The 19,722-nt window shown below is 39.9% G+C and overlaps 1 protein-coding gene across 1 annotated transcript in view; it reads right to left on the bottom strand.

The window, feature by feature from the left end:
- LOC124152205 (probable methyltransferase-like protein 24) overlaps window positions 1-17,900 on the bottom strand; it is a 48,799-nt gene extending 30,899 nt beyond the window's left edge. The window contains exon 1 of the mRNA XM_046525045.2: window positions 17,799-17,900. The gene's annotated coding sequence lies outside the window, so the exon portion shown is untranslated. The remainder of the gene's footprint in view (window positions 1-17,798) is intronic.
- Window positions 17,901-19,722: the final 1,822 nt, after the last annotated feature.

Below are 19,722 nucleotides of genomic sequence, written 5' to 3'. Positions count from 1 at the left end.
AATAGAAGTCTGACATGCCAGTTAAAAGATAGAGTGTTGCAGCTTCTGATTTCATAGATCTTCAAGAAGGGTTATCAATAATGGGATGGGTGATGAGTTCAACTGCATACGCTGTGATTAACAATAATGCTCCGAGTCAATACATTTTGTCAAATGTATGACATGTATTACGTGAATGAACATATTGTTTATACTCGTCCATGTTTTTGACGGACAAAATAATTTACATGCTCGGTAAAACTGAGGACGGGCATCATTGTGTGTTTCCGTGCTTTGTTCAGGTGAACAATTAAATTGTCCTTGCATGTGTTTGTGACGGGTGCCACTTGTGTGGCAGGATACGCTCACCTTTTCCCGAACACCCATTGGATGACCTGAACCACTTCGGATTTTTATCCCACATCAGTTTGATACACCATGATATAACTGAAATACTGAAATACTGTACAGTTGAAAATGATGTTTAATGCGATTACCGTAGTGTGTTACTGCAACTGTTCATATTTTGTGCAGTGATGTTATGTAATATGTAAAAGAAAGCATATTCAATTATCCAATTGATTTGAATAGAATATACTTGCGTCAGTGTATTTTATTAACGCCCCAAATCGTAATTTAAACACATAAAATAACAGATCACGCATGGTGCCTTGACTTACTACTAGATTAAATGGGCCACCCCGGAATAAAATAGTTCCCCCCAAAGCGAGGAACATATGTTTTAGTATGTTTACAAGAAATATATTCCAAACAATATACTCATTAGATGAGAAGATCTTTTACAGAATTACCTCAGTGAGTCAATTACAATGACAGCGTTGTAATACATTTACATCAAGTACAATACGTCAAAATGGCCGACACAATAAACGTGACGGGAGATATTTTCAAAGTTGTTAATTAACCTGTGGCTATTTCAAGCCTTTGGCATCACTGATCAATTGGCCGATCATTGAAAGGTGATTGTGAAGATGTGTCAAATAGATACTAAGGTAAATTCATAGATTTCTGTAAATTGTCACTGCGACAGTTTGGATTTTTTTTCGTGTTTTTTTCTCTCTGGGATGGGTTGTAGCGAGGGTATACTTAAATGGGCTTGCAACCACGCTTCTGTATGAATTCGTACCAGGGAATTCCAAGTAGTCAGTGTTTACGCCTTTTCAAGAATACAGTCACGTGAAGAACGTCATGTGACCGACCTCGCGTCCAAGTCGTATATCTTGTAAACTTCACATTAAAAACTTAGTTATTGTTATAACCAAATGAAACACAACCCATTGTCCGATAGGGGTAACTGTACATAGCCGTTACCACAATAAACTTAGTAACATTGTTTGGTTTGACTTCTTGGCGCGTGTCTGAATTCCATTAACATGTAACATATCCTAAAACTAGCTTATCAGCAAATCTCGCTGCACTGCGCGCGACAGATACTAGAGCAAGGCATGCCAGAAATACGAAACCTAAAGCTTCCGAAAGGAAGCCTTGGACATCACGTGCGTCGGGGGACCAGCGCCATCTGATTGGCCGTTAACAGTTGCACAAGGCGGAGCAAAAAGCATCGTTTTTCCGTCCATTTTACGCTTGAAAAACTCGACCCTTTTCTGGACACTTTCTAGACGCTGACCAATTAATCAATTTTAATGAATTTTTAGTCGTTTTTCCGTCCAATGACCATATACGGAAAAAAACGACGTTTTCGTGTTTGCAGTGTAACACCATAAGATGTAATACATAGCACATTGCACATTGCACATTGCACATTGCACATTACTTGTATAACATGATTGTGTCGTCGTTTATCTAATATGTCATGGCAGGTCATGGTAATATGAAAGGTTAAATATAGGCTTGTAGAGAAGTTACACAATTTTTCTTGGTTTGTCATATTATTAAAAACCAGGTATCTTAATGGAGCTTACACTGTAAGCTGTTCTTTAGCATCATCACTCACGGGACATTCTGTTAAAACATACATTTCATCCTCGATTATAAATTACATTTATACAACTAAAACAGGCTCTAAGTTGGAATGGGACATTCTCATATCGGCCAGTTTCAATGCGTAGGGGTGCGACGACACACTGAACTTAGCAGGGGCCTCCTTCTATGACGTCTTGGTACAGGAAATGTAATATAGTGTTTTCTGACATAACAACTCTTAAATATTTCCGTGACATTTTTTCTCCCTGTACCACTCGTCGACATATCTTTAACAGGTCATTTTGCCAGGTCTCCTTGTAGCTGTCATACATTCTCATCGGTTTTAACTCAATGTTTTTTCTCAATATTGCTATTTATAACGCACAGCTGTGAAAAAATGGTGCTTTTTAAAAGGATTACGGATTCTAAAATTTCATTTCTTTTTGCACTGGTTGGCAACATTGTCAGCCCACAATTAGACTTGCTAGTTAAGCCGTCTACCTCCGGTATTAACCATCCTTGCCCTGTGTCTTGACACCGAAGACCATTGTCTCACCATTGTCTCACCATTGTCTCACCATTGTCTCACCACAGGTTGGGGCAATCCTGATTCTCCATTCATGTCCACGTTTGGGACACACTTTCCAACTTCTGGAAAGAATCGGACAGCTCTGTGAGACACACTCCTGGTGTCATCACAGATTTTGCTGTGGTCCGTTCATATAATGTCCACAGCTATTTGCCCTTTACGCCAAGTGGAATCTGTTTCGGCAGAAAATCTAGGCTGGTTATTATCCTGCATGGACAATTTATATTTACACAGGAGTATTGTTTAGCTCCCCAAATAGCGGTGCTGTATCCCAATAGCCATCGGGCGGATTCTGAAGCAGCTTTTGCCATAGTTCATAGTTAAAATGTTCAGTGAACAGCACTCCCAGCTACTAGCTGTAGCTTGAAGCTTGTAGCTGTGTGTGAATTCAAACACATATTGTCCACATACAAAATTCACATTTGTTCTTGAGGGCGCTCTCAAAAGAATAATTGTTTTATTTTTCTGGTTGATAAGCACCTTGTTTCCGCACCACCGGATAGTCAAGAGAAGATTAACGTCCTCTTCAGGACCGGCTAAAATCATCTGCATATACAAACGTATTGATGGTTTCTCCAGCTACCTCGACCAATCTTCCCACTGCATTAGTCATGTTGATCAAGTCATTTATGAACATGTTAAATATTAATGGTGAGAGGAAACAACTGTAACATTTTCCCATCCACTCAGAACTGTCCTGTTCTGCTTCCAATAGATCTGTCAACGTGACCACAGACCTTCTGAAATACAACATGTCACTGTAGTCTTCATCAGTTGCCGGGACTGTAAGATGCTGGTCATAGAACTAATTTGATGCAGCTTCCTCGTCTAAATCCGTTTCGGTTGTCATTAAGAATATCATTCTTCTCCACCTAGGTTGTCAAACGCTCAATTAGTTCACTGATATAAAGTTTATATGCAGCCAGTGCTAAAGCTAAACCTCTTTAGCTTAGTGGATCCCGTGGATCGGCAGATGGCGACTTGGGTACAGGGTTCATGATAGTTTGAGACCACACACACTGCAAACACAAAAACGTCGTTTTTCCGTACATGGTCATTCGACGGAGAAAAACTACTAAAATTTCATTAAAATTGATTCATTGGTGAGCGTCCAGAAAAGCGTCGAGTTTTTCAAGCGGAAAATAGACCAAAGAAAACCCCGATGCTTTTTGCTCCACTTTGTACAAATGTTAACGACCAATAACATCTGACGCACGTGATGCCCTGGCCTCCCTGTAGGAAGTAGAGGTTTTGTCTCTCAGGCTGCGGGGGCAGGGTTTTCTCCAGTATATCTGTTCCCCGCCTTGCAGCGAGATTTGCCGTCAGTTTATGGATATTGAAACAGTGATTGGAAGTCAGCCACGCGTCAAGGAGCCAATCAAAACCATGTTACCAAGAGATGCACGGCTAGCTCTATCGGTCACACGGCTGTGTATTATTTTTTGCAACAGCAAATGAAAGTAAATCTTAAGAAATATGAGATGTTGCTTATAGCGATTAGAAAGGACTATTATCAATTGAGTCTGTAAGTAACTTCCACTCAACATTGTCTTTGTTATTGTTTGTAATTGTAATAATCTGTCTTCAAGATGAAATATACCTTACATAGGGCGTCGTCAGTGCAGTTTGCCAGCAGTGTTATAATAACAACTGTACGCGCCAGTCATGTATGTCATTTTAAGTTTACCCTTTCAGTTACATGGTAGACTCACCCATGCCTGTAGATATAGTGGAGTGGATCCATAACAGTGTATCCATCCATAGCAAAGGGAGATCACACAACAATTTAAGAACAATTTTTGCTGGCAGTAAATAAAAGTAAAAAAGTCTTATATCTTGCTAAGATAGTGTCCCATATTCCATCAAGCTTCAGTGAATTTCACATACATATATAAATCCATAGAAATCCAGTTGATACATTGTGGTACTACCTGGTTTATACATTGACTTAACACTTATTTCCCTCTAATTGTTATCTCGAAATTAATTGTGTGTTAAGAAATAATCTGTTTGTTGCTTTTGGTAATCCTAGTGCTTGGTATGATCAGTGGCCTTGTGTTACTTAACGGCAATCTACCCAGGAGAGCAGTGTCTTATATAAATCTCCTATAACTAGTTGTTGTTTTAGATCAGTTACATTCATTATTATCATAATATCAATAACTGTCTTACTTAATCTTCGCTCAACGTAAAGTGACAAAATATACTCTTCAAAAAAAAAACTTGACATAGATGTAAACCCACTTTTTACCAAATATCTAAAATAATTACATTAAATGAGAACCAAATAAGTCAAACAGAAAGCTGATAAAACAAATATAATTCGCGAAAACACATGCAAAGCACATAAACGTAGCGTTTGGGGATCAATTTTACAGCTACATCCAAACGCAACCGCCTGTTAAAAACGTGCAGCACAGGATCCTGCATGTAGGCATGCAGGCCCCCCTGCTGAATGGGTATAAAAATCCACATCAACGGCTGTTCATACAGTCCTTATAACGGCAGTAGAGGCGGTGACAGAATGCCAAGACTGAATGCAGCTCAACGGAACAACGCAATTGGGAGATTACAAGCTGGAGCAACTCAGCAAGAAGTGGCCAGGCACTTTGACGTATCCAGACAGACAATCTCCGCACTGTGGACCCGATACAACAACACCAACAGAGTTGACGGCAGACCAAGGTCAGGAAGACCAAGGGTGACAACCCAAGCATAAGATCGATACATCCGGCTGCGACACCTCCAAGACCGCACTACCACAGCCACGTCTACAACCACACAGATCCCTGGGGTACGCAGAATATCAGATCAAACAGTACGCAACAGACTGAGGGAGGCTGGACCTTTTGCACGAAGACCTGTTCGACGTCAGGTATTGACCCCACGTCATCTGGCAGACCGTCTGCTTTGGTGCCATCAGAGGGTTAGATGGGCACGTGCAAGGTGGAGAAATGTACTGTTTACAGACGAGTCCCGTTTCCTACTCACACGTGCTGATGGGCGCGCACGTGTCTACAGACGCCGGGGTGAACGTTACGCCCCCAACTGTGTGCAGCAGGTTGTCCCATTTGGCGGCGGGAGTGTCATGGTATGGGCCGGAATTCATCACGGTGGTAGGACGCCTCTCGTGCATGTGGCAGGTGCATTGACAGGTGTGCGTTACAGAGACTTGATCCTACAGCCTTACGTTCTTCCTCACGTCAACGTTCATGGCGGACAGTTCCAGCAGGACAACGCTCGACCGCATATTGCACGTGTTTGTCAGGACTTCTTACAGCCTCAACAACATCCAGACATTACCTTGGCCAGCCCGGTCACCAGATTTATCCCCGATTGAGCATCTGTGGGACGAGTTGGATCGACGCGTTCGCAGAAGGAATTCACCGCCCCAAACACTTCCGGTGCTTGGTGCACTTCAGCATGAATGGCAGCACACCCAACAGCGTGTTATTGACAGCCTGATTGCATCTATGGGTCGTCGGTGTCAAGCGGTGATTGATACACGTGGTGGGCACAACCGATACTGACATTTCTGTACCCCTGTGACATTAACTGTATCGTGTACGTGTGTCTGTCTAGGTGACACGATTAATGTTTTGAACATTGTGTACATTGATCTTCAAACAGTGTTTCAATTATTGTTTCTGTGTCCTATTTTGAAACAATCGCATTATATTACATTGTGAAAGTCAGTGTCAAGTTTCTTTTTTTGAAGAGTATATGTCATTCTTTACAGTTTATATCACATTACACATTACTTGTACTGTAAACACCGCGACCAATATACCCGGCTGATTTTGGGACTGATCCATTACTAACAAAGGGGTGTATCTATATGACTGTTGGCGAACTTCCCTGAAGGCGAGAGTAGACCTAACCATACAGAACTGCAAAGCTTGCTAGAATAATTCGTATGATTACTTATAAAAACATTGCAGATATGATGGAAAATAAACACCCAAATTGTAGCTCGAAACAAGGACGATACATGTTTAAATACAATACAATCTCAGCAAAGTAATACGCTTATAGTTAAAAGATGAGTAGATTTATTTGTGTTTGTATGTATGTTTGCATTTCTCTCTTCTTTTGTGGAATTATTAATGCGTTGTCTGCTTGTCACGCTCTTGCTTGCGGAATGCTGTCGGTGATATAGAAGCGGACAATGTCCGTCCATCATTTTCCCGGTACTTTCCCCATACACCATTCAATATTTCTTCATTAAACTTTACATACTCATTCGACATGCACTGGACTGGACAGGTTTTTTTCATATTGCGTTTCCAGGTCGACGAGGGTAGGGACGATCGTTTCTGGAGCATACCTAATAAACTGTTTACCAAAGGCAAATCACCATGTAGTCACGTTAAGTAAAGTCTAGAATCTCTTAAGTCTGTGGTTGGTATTCAGAAGTTGGAAGACCAGGAATGATGAAGTCACAGGAAGTACTGAAACGTCGTTACAAAGAATAAAGAAGTCGTTATCCATAAAATGAGTTTTGTTCTCATAGAAACATTTAATTGCCTTTATTTCTAAGATGTTAATCCCCATTAGGGGAGAGGATTTATGGATGTCTAGTCTCCAAAACCATCCGCAAGACCAACAGTGGGCAAACGGGAAGCCGGGGGTAATTAGCACTGATAGGTAAAAGATGGAAATAGCAATGAGGGCAAACGGAAGCCAGCTAGATAACTAACACCGACAAAGATCAACGCAATAAGTCCCTAGCACTCGGCAGATGGTGTCCTGGTTACGGTTCAAAGCTGGCTGATGTCTCCTGATGTCAATGGCTTCTTGTAGTTTTCTTTGTCGCCAGATGTTGTTGGTAGACGGGACTTTGGTCGCTTCCCACATGATGTTATGTTCTTGGTTCTTCTGGATGTGTTCGAAAATAGCGGGTTTCAGGTCGAGTTTGTTGACAGATGTATGATGTTCTTTGAGTCTGGTGTTGAGGGGTCTGAGGGTTTCTCCAATGTGCTGCTGGCCAAAGTTGCAGGGGATCTGGTATATATCAGTGCTAATTACCCCCGGCTTCCCGTTTGCCCACTGTCCATTGACCATTACCAATCAATGATTATTTAAGGGCTGGCTTCCAGTTGTCCATAACCAACAGCGTTAGTTACAGTAAAGTGTTGGCTTTCATTGTCTTTTGCTCATCACCATTCAGCGGTAATTATCCCTTGTTAGTTTCCACCTTTTGTTATCTTACTACTATTGTTGTCCTTACCTGTACATATATACGTTCTCTGCCTCATAGCATTCATGCACCTGATGAAGGAGTAAGTATATACTCATAAATGTTGTGTTTCCTCATAATAAAGACGTTGACATCCATAAATTCTCTTCATATGTGTATCACTTCTAAATGCCATTCAAAGGCCTGATGTTAATCCCCATTGTTAATCCTCATCGCCATTGTAGTGTACTTTACTGTCAGTCGGCCTAGTGTCGACCCGGGAGAAGCAAATTTGATATTTAGGAGGAAAACTCCTCGTGGCGTTCCCGGGACCCAGCAACGGTTCATTGACACGGGACTTGGATGGGTTCGAACACATTTCATTAACACGAGATTTGGCGCTCCCGGGACCAGGCAAGTAAAACCAGGGTTTATGCACACGAAGTCGAGTTTCCAATGACTGGACACGGGTAAGTTAATTCTGGTTGACTGCGTGAGATTTTGGCAAATAAAGGCTGAGCGGTACAATATTGTATGCCGCTAGTCCTTACATCACAAAATCCTTGTTACAACCAGAACTTGTTTCAGCAGGGGTGTTCTCACTGTGCCAGCAGCTATTGTTCTAGTTTAAAACTCAGTAGCCCGTGATAATCCCTACAACAATGGGGAGTAACACTATAGACTGTTTCACTTTCACTGACTGACTATAGCAAGACTACAGCCTGTGGTTTAAACATATTTTTATTCATTGAAATGAGTTGGGATTGGTGAACAAGCTTTACAGCTTATGTTAACACCGCTCCCATACAACATATATAACATATTGAAATGAAGGATGTGACGTCATCTATATAGACATTATTTAAATAATATGTTAATACATATTACATCAAATAGAAAGTGAACATAAATAGAAAGTTACTGCTTGTGTGTGTCTAACAAGTCGTTTGTAACAAAAGTAATAGTCAATCATGAGGTTATTGTCCGGTTAATTTAATTATTAATTTGTGAAGAGCTGAAACGTTTTGTCTTGATGATGAAATCGTGGACGGATTCAACTAATTTCTGGTTATCAGAGTGAGCAAGTTCATTGTTTCCGTTCATAATAGTATCCAGGTTATAACCGGTAGTGTTAAAGTGCATATTAAGTCTTATCTGAGTAAAGTTACAGCAAGTAAAAAAATAATGTAGGGCGTTTTCACTCTGTTATCCACAGGAGCAACACGGACTGTCAATTAAATGTCTGTTATAATACTTATCGGCGTTTAGGTCGCTACAACCGAGTCTGAGGCGGCAGTGAACGATTTGCCAGAATCGAGTGCCATAGCTAAGGTCAAAATAAGTCTTATTTTCGGTTTTCGTAATTTCTAAATTTAAACTCTGACAGACTACTTGACTCTTTGGACTTTGGTAGAGCATTCCATAAGTGTATTGTGTCTGGTAAAAAGGATTTGGCGTTTTGTTCACTCTTGATCATGTTGATGAACTTGTATACGTTCGGGTGGCAGGCAGCGAGCTTCGACTTCTTGGAATGCCATCCTTGTATGTTAGTTGTTCTAGGGCCGATGGTATCATGGTGGTTCCACATGAGTCTTTCACCGCCCTCTACCCACTGCTCAGTGACATAATCAGCAAAGTTTCTAACTCCAGATAGATACTAGGCACCGGCCTAGGGTCAACTTGAACTGTATCTATCATGGAGACAAGGAAGACGTCGACTTTCAACTTGGCTTCATCGGGAAGATCTATGGTTATGGATGTTCCTGTAGGCGGTGATGAGATTGTTGGCAGTGTTGATGGTTGCAGGACATCCAGCCTTACAACACCTCCAGTGCACAGTGTCTCATCTTCTTGTCTTGACTCTGAACTCATGTCCACCATACACTAAACTCTGTCCACCTCGCGAATTAAGGATGAACTTAACGTTTTGCCATTTTGCAATAAATTCTCAAATGGCACCTCCATATATATACAGTGCATATACCAGTTATTTTAAACTCACTCAATTTGTCTGTTTGGAAAAGTATAGTAATCAGTGATTTGGCCATATGGCCTTGCATACTGAATAAACTGTCTGTCTGTCTGTAAACACAAAATTGTGGCATTTCTGATTTTTATTTACCATTTTATATATCATTATCTTATCACAGTCATGCACATAAATACATAGATATATATGCGTTTGACAATGAGATAAATATATACAATCACTTAAAACGGAAGCCATGTTATTTTCTTCTAAAATTAATCCTAGTCCTAAATTACCTCTGCGAATGAATGATATTCTTATACCTGAGGTAAGTGATCATAAACATCTAGGACTTGTATTCCAGGAAGATGGAAAATGGCACAAACACATTGATTATATTGTACGTAAAGTGAGCCCATTAATTAATTGTTTGCGTAGCCTGAAATACCGTCTAAATCGAAGAACGCTCGAAACCATGTACAAATCTTTTATTTTACCTATTTTTGATTATTGTGATAATATTTGGGATAATTGTAAAAATGAACAAGTAAAACTATTAGAAAATTTACACTTGGATGCTCTACGAACAATATGTGGAGCAGTACGAGGAACCAGTCACAAAAAACTTTATAGGGAAACGGGTTTATACTCACAGTCCGACAGACGGCATTACCATAAATTATGTATAATTTACAAAATGGTCAATGGGCTAACTCCTATATCTATCTTTATGGGTCCCACCTAAAACATCCAGCATAACTGGATATAACCTTCGTACTTCTAATGACTTCCAGACCAGTGCAGGACGCTTATCCCAGTATAATCGATCTTTTTTGCCATCTGTTACACAAGCTTGGAATGCGCTTGATATTAATATTAGAAATGTAGATTCCTTATCTCGGTTTAAGCAATTAATTTCTAGAGAAACTAAGCTTACTTCAAATTTTACACCTTTTGCTAGTTATGGCCAGCGGCAATGCCAAGTGATTTTATCTAGACTTAGGCTAGGTTGTAGTGATTTAAAATCACATTTATTTCACAGATTTCTGATTGATAATCCCATCTGTCCGTGTGGCCTAAATAGAGAAGATGCTTTCCACTTTTTTCTATCTTTCTGGTCTAAACACATGAAATGAGCCTTACCACACGAACTAAAGTGCATATCATCAGCCAATAAGTGAAATGTGGCGTTCCCGTCCCATAACGGTGCAACTATGTCACTTATCAATTATAACTGTTCATATTTATAACCCGTGGTGCAGTGGTGAGGCATTCATAGCCCAGCACTGGCAAACCCAATGGGACGCCAATAAACTCGGCAGATGGCTACACAAAGTTTAAGTCAATTCTAAACTCCCAATAGATAGTTCCAAAGAAGGACAGCTCAAGCTGAGGCGACCTCCCATAAACTTCATTACTATGTTGGCGTCGTGGGAGTGACCCTCTATGGCTGCACGCACTGTATATCTTATAAACATAATTTGTAATAGACTGCAAGTGTAATATATTTCGGTTGAAGTGTAATATTTCGTTGCGTATTTATCTATTATATATGGAAGATAATGATTTTCCATTCACTAGATTATACGAAATTCCAAATATATATTTTCGTGTATGTATTTCTTATTCTGTGACCTTCTTCTACGTCAGTACGTGTTCTAAAGATTTTAACTACAGTTATCGCCGTTGTCATTGCGTTCTTTAATTTTAAAAGCGGTTGATAGATGCAGGTGGCATGTGTTACTCTGATGTAAATGGTCCGCGAAAAGGAACGGCAAATTTTAGCACGGAAGTACACATTCCCCAAGGCCATGTATGTCCAGTATCTTATATGTAAGGCAAATATTCAATAACTGAATTGGACATAAGGCCTTGTAACTACTATTTCCTGACTTGAAATTATACGTTAAAACATAACTGTGCGGGATACTTTGTAGTAGTCTGTTACACTGCCATATGACTATATATCATACAATTAGCATTAGCCTCCCTGCTTTTATAATTGCAAGGAATATCAGAGGCGAAGTATCGGTATATTGACTCTGGCCAAACTGTCACCACCTACAACGATAAGTTTGACAGTCGGCAAATTATTAAGTTGCATTCTACAGAGTTTCGTTTACGTATTTGTTGGTTATATTTGAGCACGAAATGTAAATCTACGTGAGGCAGTCTCTTCAACATGCATTTTTATAATAATTTTGACAGTATACGGCAGTCGGGTTGTCTTAGATCAATTACGTGCTGTAAACAATCCCCCTAATGGCGCGAGCGTAGAATTGGCATGTAGTAAACAAGTTGCGTAGAATTCATGTAAGTGTATATTATTATCATTATTATTATTTACATATTAAAAGTAAAAAAAATGCAGCAAAGAGGGTTTGGGTTATCCTGGCACAGTCAGGCTGGTTAAGCTCATCATCACCTCAAAGCCCTTGCCCCCTCTACACGCAGCCCAGACAGCGAATGGGACTTCTCCCAGGAAGCGCTGCCTAGTCAAACCCACCCAGAACTTTTCGGAGAACGTGAAGACTCCCCAACACTGCAGCCTTCTGCATTACCCAGATTGTCAGAAAAGGCTGTACTGCTGGTAGCAAACCCGGGTACTCTCCCAATGTCAGTCAACAGATTGGGAGGTACCAAACCTAAGGCACCAAGAACAATGGGGAGTCTGACAACTTGGCACTTGGGATGCAAGTGTAACATTTCGAAAGCGAGGTCCGCATATTTGCTATGTTTTTCTGAATCTTGTCAATCACATTTGTGTCAAAGGGTACAGAAAATTCAATGATGTAAATGATTTTATTGGATTTATCAAAAAGGACAAGATCAGGTTTGTTGGCCTGGATATGTCTGAGGCTGTATATGGGCCTATTCCAAAGGATTTATCATTTTCCATGACGCCCTCTACATTTTTCGGGTCGTACCAAGAATGGACCTCTGTGTCAAAACCACAAGCATAGCGAAGACGGTAATAAAACGATCGAGCTCCACCATTATGTCGCTTCAGATACTGTGTTTGTGCCAAAGGTGGGCATCCACTGACAATGTGTTGGACGGTCTCATTTAATTCGTTGCATAATCTGCATTCATTTTTACATTTTGATGCAAAATCACACCTTGACGGTTTCGAGTGGGAAGTGACTGCTCCTGAGCAGGAAACAGAAAGCCTTCTGTTTCACTTTTCAGGCCAGCCGACTTCATCCAAGTGAAGTACTCTTCAGGGTTGCTTAACTTATCAACACACTGCACATAAACTCGATGCAGTGGTCGTTCAGATAACCTCTCCTTGAGTCTGGGCCGATCTGATATGGCACTTGCTCACAATATAGTCGGAATCGTACAGTCGCTTTGGGCAGTCAATCCTTATGCATGACGTAGGGCGTCTTTTGGGTGACGTAGCTTGTCTTTTGGGTGTACTACTTAATTGGGGGAATTAGTCGGTAGCAGTGGTCACGACTGGCGATCACCTTGAAGGACAGAGAAGGCTGTTGAGTTGGTGGCGTTTATTGGTGGAAGCAGAGTGACGTTTACACAGAAGTACATTTAATTGTAATGGCACGATAATATATATAAGAGGTTGAGTCACATTCATCTAATTGCATACATGTAATTATAACAATTCAATACGTGTACAACACGTACGATCATAATAATACAATCGGCATACAACCGGTAATAACATGACTGTAAAGATGTACAATATATTTGTGTAACGGATGGTTATTAAAAGGCATTAATTACGCGAAAATATGTCTGGTAGAAAACAGTAGAAAAACAGTCATGCGTGGATATTCTGTTATAAGAGACAACATAAATACATGTTGGCCGACTCAGTTTTCAATGTTACTAAGTTGCAGGCAAATCATTGCTATGAGTATGTGTCACTGAATGTAGGAACGTACAAGTTATTGACATTGGTACACATACTCATATTGGGATGTTGCCGTGCAACTAGTATACTAATATACTAATATACTAATATACTAATATATGTTCGCGAGAGGAAGTATTGTCTGGATATTAAGTCAATGATAATTTTCACAACGCTACGATATAGTCGAAATAGATCTAACCTACATCTAACGTATTAAGATCGTAGCTGACAATATAAGTTAACAGTTAAGTAAATAGTGACTTACCTTGAAGGACAGAGAAGGCTGTTGAGTTGGTGGCGTTTATTGGTGGAAGCAGAGTGAAGTTTGCTACCACCGACCGCCGTATATATACAACTCAGGCCTTCATTACGTTACATAACTAAAGATCACAACATCCCAGGTGTCAGCGGTTGATCGGCTGTACAATGGGTGGGTGTGTCATTATTTACGGATTTATTCAAGTAGGTTGTTGTATTGCCTAACTGACCCTTACATCACTGTCGGACTGACCATGTGTGCCGGCCCTGTGACGTGAAGTTACCTCACTAATCACTGGTTCTCAGAGAGAGTGACCCTTTGTGTCAGCCTGGCTGGACAGACTTGCATAATGAGCCACTGTCTCAAGGCTGGAGTGACCGTGAGTTTAGCCGCATATGTGAAACATAAAATATCTTGTATGCGGCGGTCAGTTAGTGCATTCGCTATACTGAATTTACTTTAAGAATAGTCAGATTAGTTTACCGATATAGGTTGATTGATATATATTTTCTAATAGGAATTTGGTGTTAGAAGAAAGCTATGACAATACCCCTCTGCGACAGGAAGCTTTTGTCCTCAAAAGCAAAAAATAGAATTGACATACAGACATGGTGATACAATGCAAAAAAACAATAGATGTGATACAGGCGTGGTAATACAATTAAAAAAAACAATAGATGTGTTATAGACATGGTAATACAATGCAAAAAACAATATATGACATTACACTTATGTTCATCAAAACGAATGTTAGGATACGTCTGTCTCCTTAGAAGTGACAATGGACATTGGCAAGGATACGTCGTAAAAGATATGGTAAAGTATAGACACAATTGGTAAGAATGGATATACAGATAATAATTATTCAAGACAACTTTGACACTGGGGTGGTAGGAAGTAATAATACGTTATGGTAAGATTTGGGTACAGCGCCTTATTTGGTTTTATCGTATCATCATCCAAAGCCTTAATATATCCTCCATGAATTAACAGGATATAGGTGTTGACAGGTTGGTTAAGCATATTTCGCAGTTTCTTGGCAGTAAAAATATTTAAACGAATTTCATTTAGTAGATAAAGGAAGGTGTCCGTAAGGTTGTTTTTGATGCAGAAGTTGGGCCATTCCAGAGAAAGACTAGGAAAGAAGTAATCGGTGACTCTGAGATTGTGAATATAAGTAGGGGGGTTGATGGTCCAGTAAGATGGACATAGCGAAAGAGCAATAATAGGGATGATAATACATTGCAAAAAAGACATAACATTTGATTAAAGTTCATCAACGATAATGGTCATAATCATTTCTGGTACAAAATGGATTATCATCATTATTATGTGTTATTATTAATAGTTTTTGTTGTTGCGATGTTCAAGACAGATATGAAAAAAACATAAAAACCGAATAGTTGGGCAAGAGCACTTGGTGATGAGGAAGTTTGGAAACAAGGGCTTGTGTGGCCCTACGAAATTCGAAGCATACCTACGATAGAGATGGCAATGCTGTAAAGAAAATTAGGGTAAGAAAGTGAAGCAATGATGGGATCAGTATCATTGAGTTACCTTGGTTAACCCTTCATTTCACCACAATGTTGACATCATTCTCACGTAGATATATTGGTTGGACATGGAAGTTTATGATTTACGAAAATGTTATGGTTACGTTTTCTACCTGTCTGGGTGATGAGGTTACGATTGGCTTGATCGTGGCAGTTCGGTTGGCTGAGGTCCTTGCGAGAAGGTTGACCTGGTGACATCAGAGCATTTTGGGACCTGTGCGACATCATCCGATATGGATATTAGAAGATCACGGCCCTGCTCAGGAGTCGATTGTTGGAACTACTGAGGTGACTGGTGCCTGACTTGTTTTGAGGCGTTTGGTTTGACTGGTGCCTGACTTGTTTTGAGGCGTTTGATTTGACTGGTGCCTGACTTGTTTTGAGGCGTTTGGTTTGACTGGTGCCTGACTTGTTTTGAGGCTTTTGGTTTGACTGGTGCCTGACTTGTTTTGAGGCGATTGGTTTGTTTGTCACCTGACTTTTGCAGCTCTTCTCTGTGATTCTTCGGTGTTCTGCCAGTCGTTGACCTGGTCCAAGAAAGGATCCTCTCACCAGTTGACGTAGGGCGTCTTTTGGGTGACGTAGCTTGTCTTTTGGGTGTACTACTTAATTGGGGGAATTAGTCGGTAGCAGCGGTCACGACTGGCGATCACCTTGAAGGACAGAGAAGGCTGTTGAGTTGGTGGCGTTTATTGGTGGAAGCAGAGTGACGTTTACACAGAAGTACATTTAATTGTAATGGCACGATAATATATATAAGAGGTTGAGTCACATTCATCTAATTGCATACATGTAATTATAACAATTCAATACGTGTACAACACGTACGATCATAATAATACAATCGGCATACAACCGGTAATAACATGACTGTAAAGATGTACAATATATTTGTGTAACGGATGGTTATTAAAAGGCATTAATTACGCGAAAATATGTCTGGTAGAAAACAGTAGAAAAACAGTCATGCGTGGATATTCTGTTATAAGAGACAACATAAATACATGTTGGCCGACTCAGTTTTCAATGTTACTAAGTTGCAGGCAAATCATTGCTATGAGTATGTGTCACTGAATGTAGGAACGTACAAGTTATTGACATTGGTACACATACTCATATTGGGATGTTGCCGTGCAACTAGTATACTAATATACTAATATACTAATATACTAATATACTAATATACTAATATATGTTCGCGAGAGGAAGTATTGTCTGGATATTAAGTCAATGATAATTTTCACAACGCTACGATATAGTCGAAATAGATCTAACCTACATCTAACGTATTAAGATCGTAGCTGACAATATAAGTTAACAGTTAAGTAAATAGTGACTTACCTTGAAGGACAGAGAAGGCTGTTGAGTTGGTGGCGTTTATTGGTGGAAGCAGAGTGAAGTTTGCTACCACCGACCGCCGTATATATACAACTCAGGCCTTCATTACGTTACATAACTAAAGATCACAACATCCCAGGTGTCAGCGGTTGATCGGCTGTACAATGGGTGGGTGTGTCATTATTTACGGATTTATTCAAGTAGGTTGTTGTATTGCCTAACTGACCCTTACATCACTGTCGGACTGACCATGTGTGCCGGCCCTGTGACGTGAAGTTACCTCACTAATCACTGGTTCTCAGAGAGAGTGACCCTTTGTGTCAGCCTGGCTGGACAGACTTGCATAATGAGCCACTGTCTCAAGGCTGGAGTGACCGTGAGTTTAGCCGCATATGTGAAACATAAAATATCTTGTATGCGGCGGTCAGTTAGTGCATTCGCTATACTGAATTTACTTTAAGAATAGTCAGATTAGTTTACCGATATAGGTTGATTGATATATATTTTCTAATAGGAATTTGGTGTTAGAAGAAAGCTATGACATGCATATGGTAAAGGTTTTTGTGGCTTATATTTAGAAATCAGAAAAACAAACAAAATAAAATGCAATTTTGTATAGTATAAGGTTATCAAACATCAGTTAGTTCCCCGTAATAGCTTAATGTGCAATATACACTTGGTGAACATTTTATTTTATCACAATATAACATTTGTTCTACTAAACTATGTTAAAGGTATTTGGTTGCATAAGAAGTGGAACGAAAATACTTTTTGAAGCAACTTTTACTATTTCAGCCCACAACCTTATTAGAATTGTTCTTGCGGGTGTCAACATAAGAAGTTCAAGTGTGTTTCAACATAAGAATTCCAAGTGTGTGTCGACATAAGAATTTCAAGTGTAATATAAGATGTTATTCAACTCGCCCAAGAAGCTTACCCATACACATTATCACAGATATTTGAAGGTAATTCGACTTGACCACTTACTCGCCTATTTAAGTCGCAACCTATGCTTTCCAGTATCTGGTGATTTGTAGTGCTTGAATGAATAAGTGGCACAATAAAACTATATACTAGAACAATAATTTACTAGAACAGAATATGATAATACCTTCTTTTGAAAACTTTGGGTGGTGGAGTCCATCTGTTGCCCAGCTATAACGGCTACCGTGGAAGACGACGGCTGCTACCACAAAGGCCACGACGAGCACTATCAGCGATCGAACTTTCAAGGACGCCATGTTGCCACTGAGAGCCTGACGGACCCCTGCCTTATATAGTCAATTCCCGTTAATCCTACATGGTTGGTTGCATATGATTATGTCGGATTAACGAGTATAACGGATAAACGAAATAAGTAGTATTAACTTTCGTGATCGAAAATTGGACAACTACACGATAGATGACGATACAAACACGTAATAAAAAATGAAAAATGAAATATTCATATTGTTGTGTTACATTGTTAACGGAATTTGTTTTCTAATCATGCAACCTCTAAAGCTTAACACAAAACAACTGTTACGGACTGTATGGCATATTCAATATACTTTAAAAAGCATAGTCTGGAATGGAAGTCGGAAGTTTGAAACTGGTACCGCCACACTCCTGAAATTCCTATGTTGACACACACTTGAAATTCTTATGTTGACACACACTTGAAATTCTTATGTTGACACACACTTGAAATTCTTATGTTGACACACACTTGAACTTCTTATGTTGACACACACTTGAAATTCTTATGGTGACTCACACTTGGAATTCTTATGTTGACACACCCTTGAAATTCTTATGGTGACTCACACTTGGAATTCTTATGTTGACACACACTTGAACTTCTTCACACACTTGAACTTCTAATGGTGACACACACTTGGAATTCTTATGTTGAAACACACTTGAACTTCTTATGTTGACACACGCAAGAACAATTCTAATAAGGTTGTGGGCTGAAAGAGTAAAAGTCGCTTCAAAAGTATTTTCGTTCCACTTCTTATGCAACAATGTTCACCAAGTGTATATTGCACATTAAGTTATTACGGGGAACTAACTGATGTTTGATAACCTTATACTATACAAAATTGCATTTTATTTTGTTTGTTTTTTCTCATTTCTAAATATAAGCCACAAAAACCTTTACCATATTCATAAGGATTGACTGCCCAAAGCGACTGTACGATTCCAACTATATTGTGAGCAAGTGCCATATCAGATCGGCCCAGACTCAAGGAGAGGTTATCTGAACGACCACTGCATCGAGTTTATGTGCAGTGTGTTGATAAGTTAAGCAACCCTGCAGAGTACTTCACTTGGATGAAGTCGGCTGGCCTGAAAAGTGAAACAGAAGGCTTTCTGTTTCCTGCTCAGGAGCAGTCACTTCCCACTCGAAACCGTCAAGGTGTGATTGTGCATCAAAATGTAAAAATGAAATGTAGATTATGCAACGAATTTAATGAGACCGTCCGACACATTGTCAGTGGATGCCCCGCTTTGGCACAAACACAGTATCTGAAGCGACATAATGGTGGAGCTCGATCGTTTTATTACCGTCTTCGCTATGCTTGTGGTTTTGACACAGAGGTCCATTCTCTTGTTGTACAAGTAACCTTCAAAAAGAACCAGTTGTGTGCCTCGCTGCGATGTTACATACTCTACCAACTTCCAACCCGACATGGTTATGAACCAAGCCTCTTTATACACAGGTACCTGTAGAGTAGAGACCCGACTCTTGTAAAATAATTTAAATTCATTAACAATTAATTTTCCAAAGAATATCTCATTGTTTCATATGAAATGTTCTAAGACATCAACCATACATTCAATACAGATTAGTTGCCCTTTAGTCATGTCATAACATTTCACTTGGTCTCTGTGGTAATTCTATGTACTCCAGCCTTAATTAATCCCCCCCCCCCCCCCCCCCCCCCCCCACTGGCCTCCTCCCAGGTTGTGTATCAACTGGGAATATGGAGGTGTGTGACAAATGGGACGTGTAACTAATGGGAGATGACCACTTCACGATATAATAGTGA

Source organism: Haliotis rufescens, unplaced genomic scaffold (genome assembly GCF_023055435.1).
Source record: "Haliotis rufescens isolate VD_foot unplaced genomic scaffold, xgHalRufe1.0.p SCAF_30, whole genome shotgun sequence".
In the NCBI taxonomy this organism is placed as follows: Eukaryota; Metazoa; Mollusca; class Gastropoda; order Lepetellida; family Haliotidae; genus Haliotis; species Haliotis rufescens.
The sequence above is the reverse complement of the archived record's forward strand: the minus strand, read 5'-3'. Positions and strand labels throughout refer to the sequence as shown.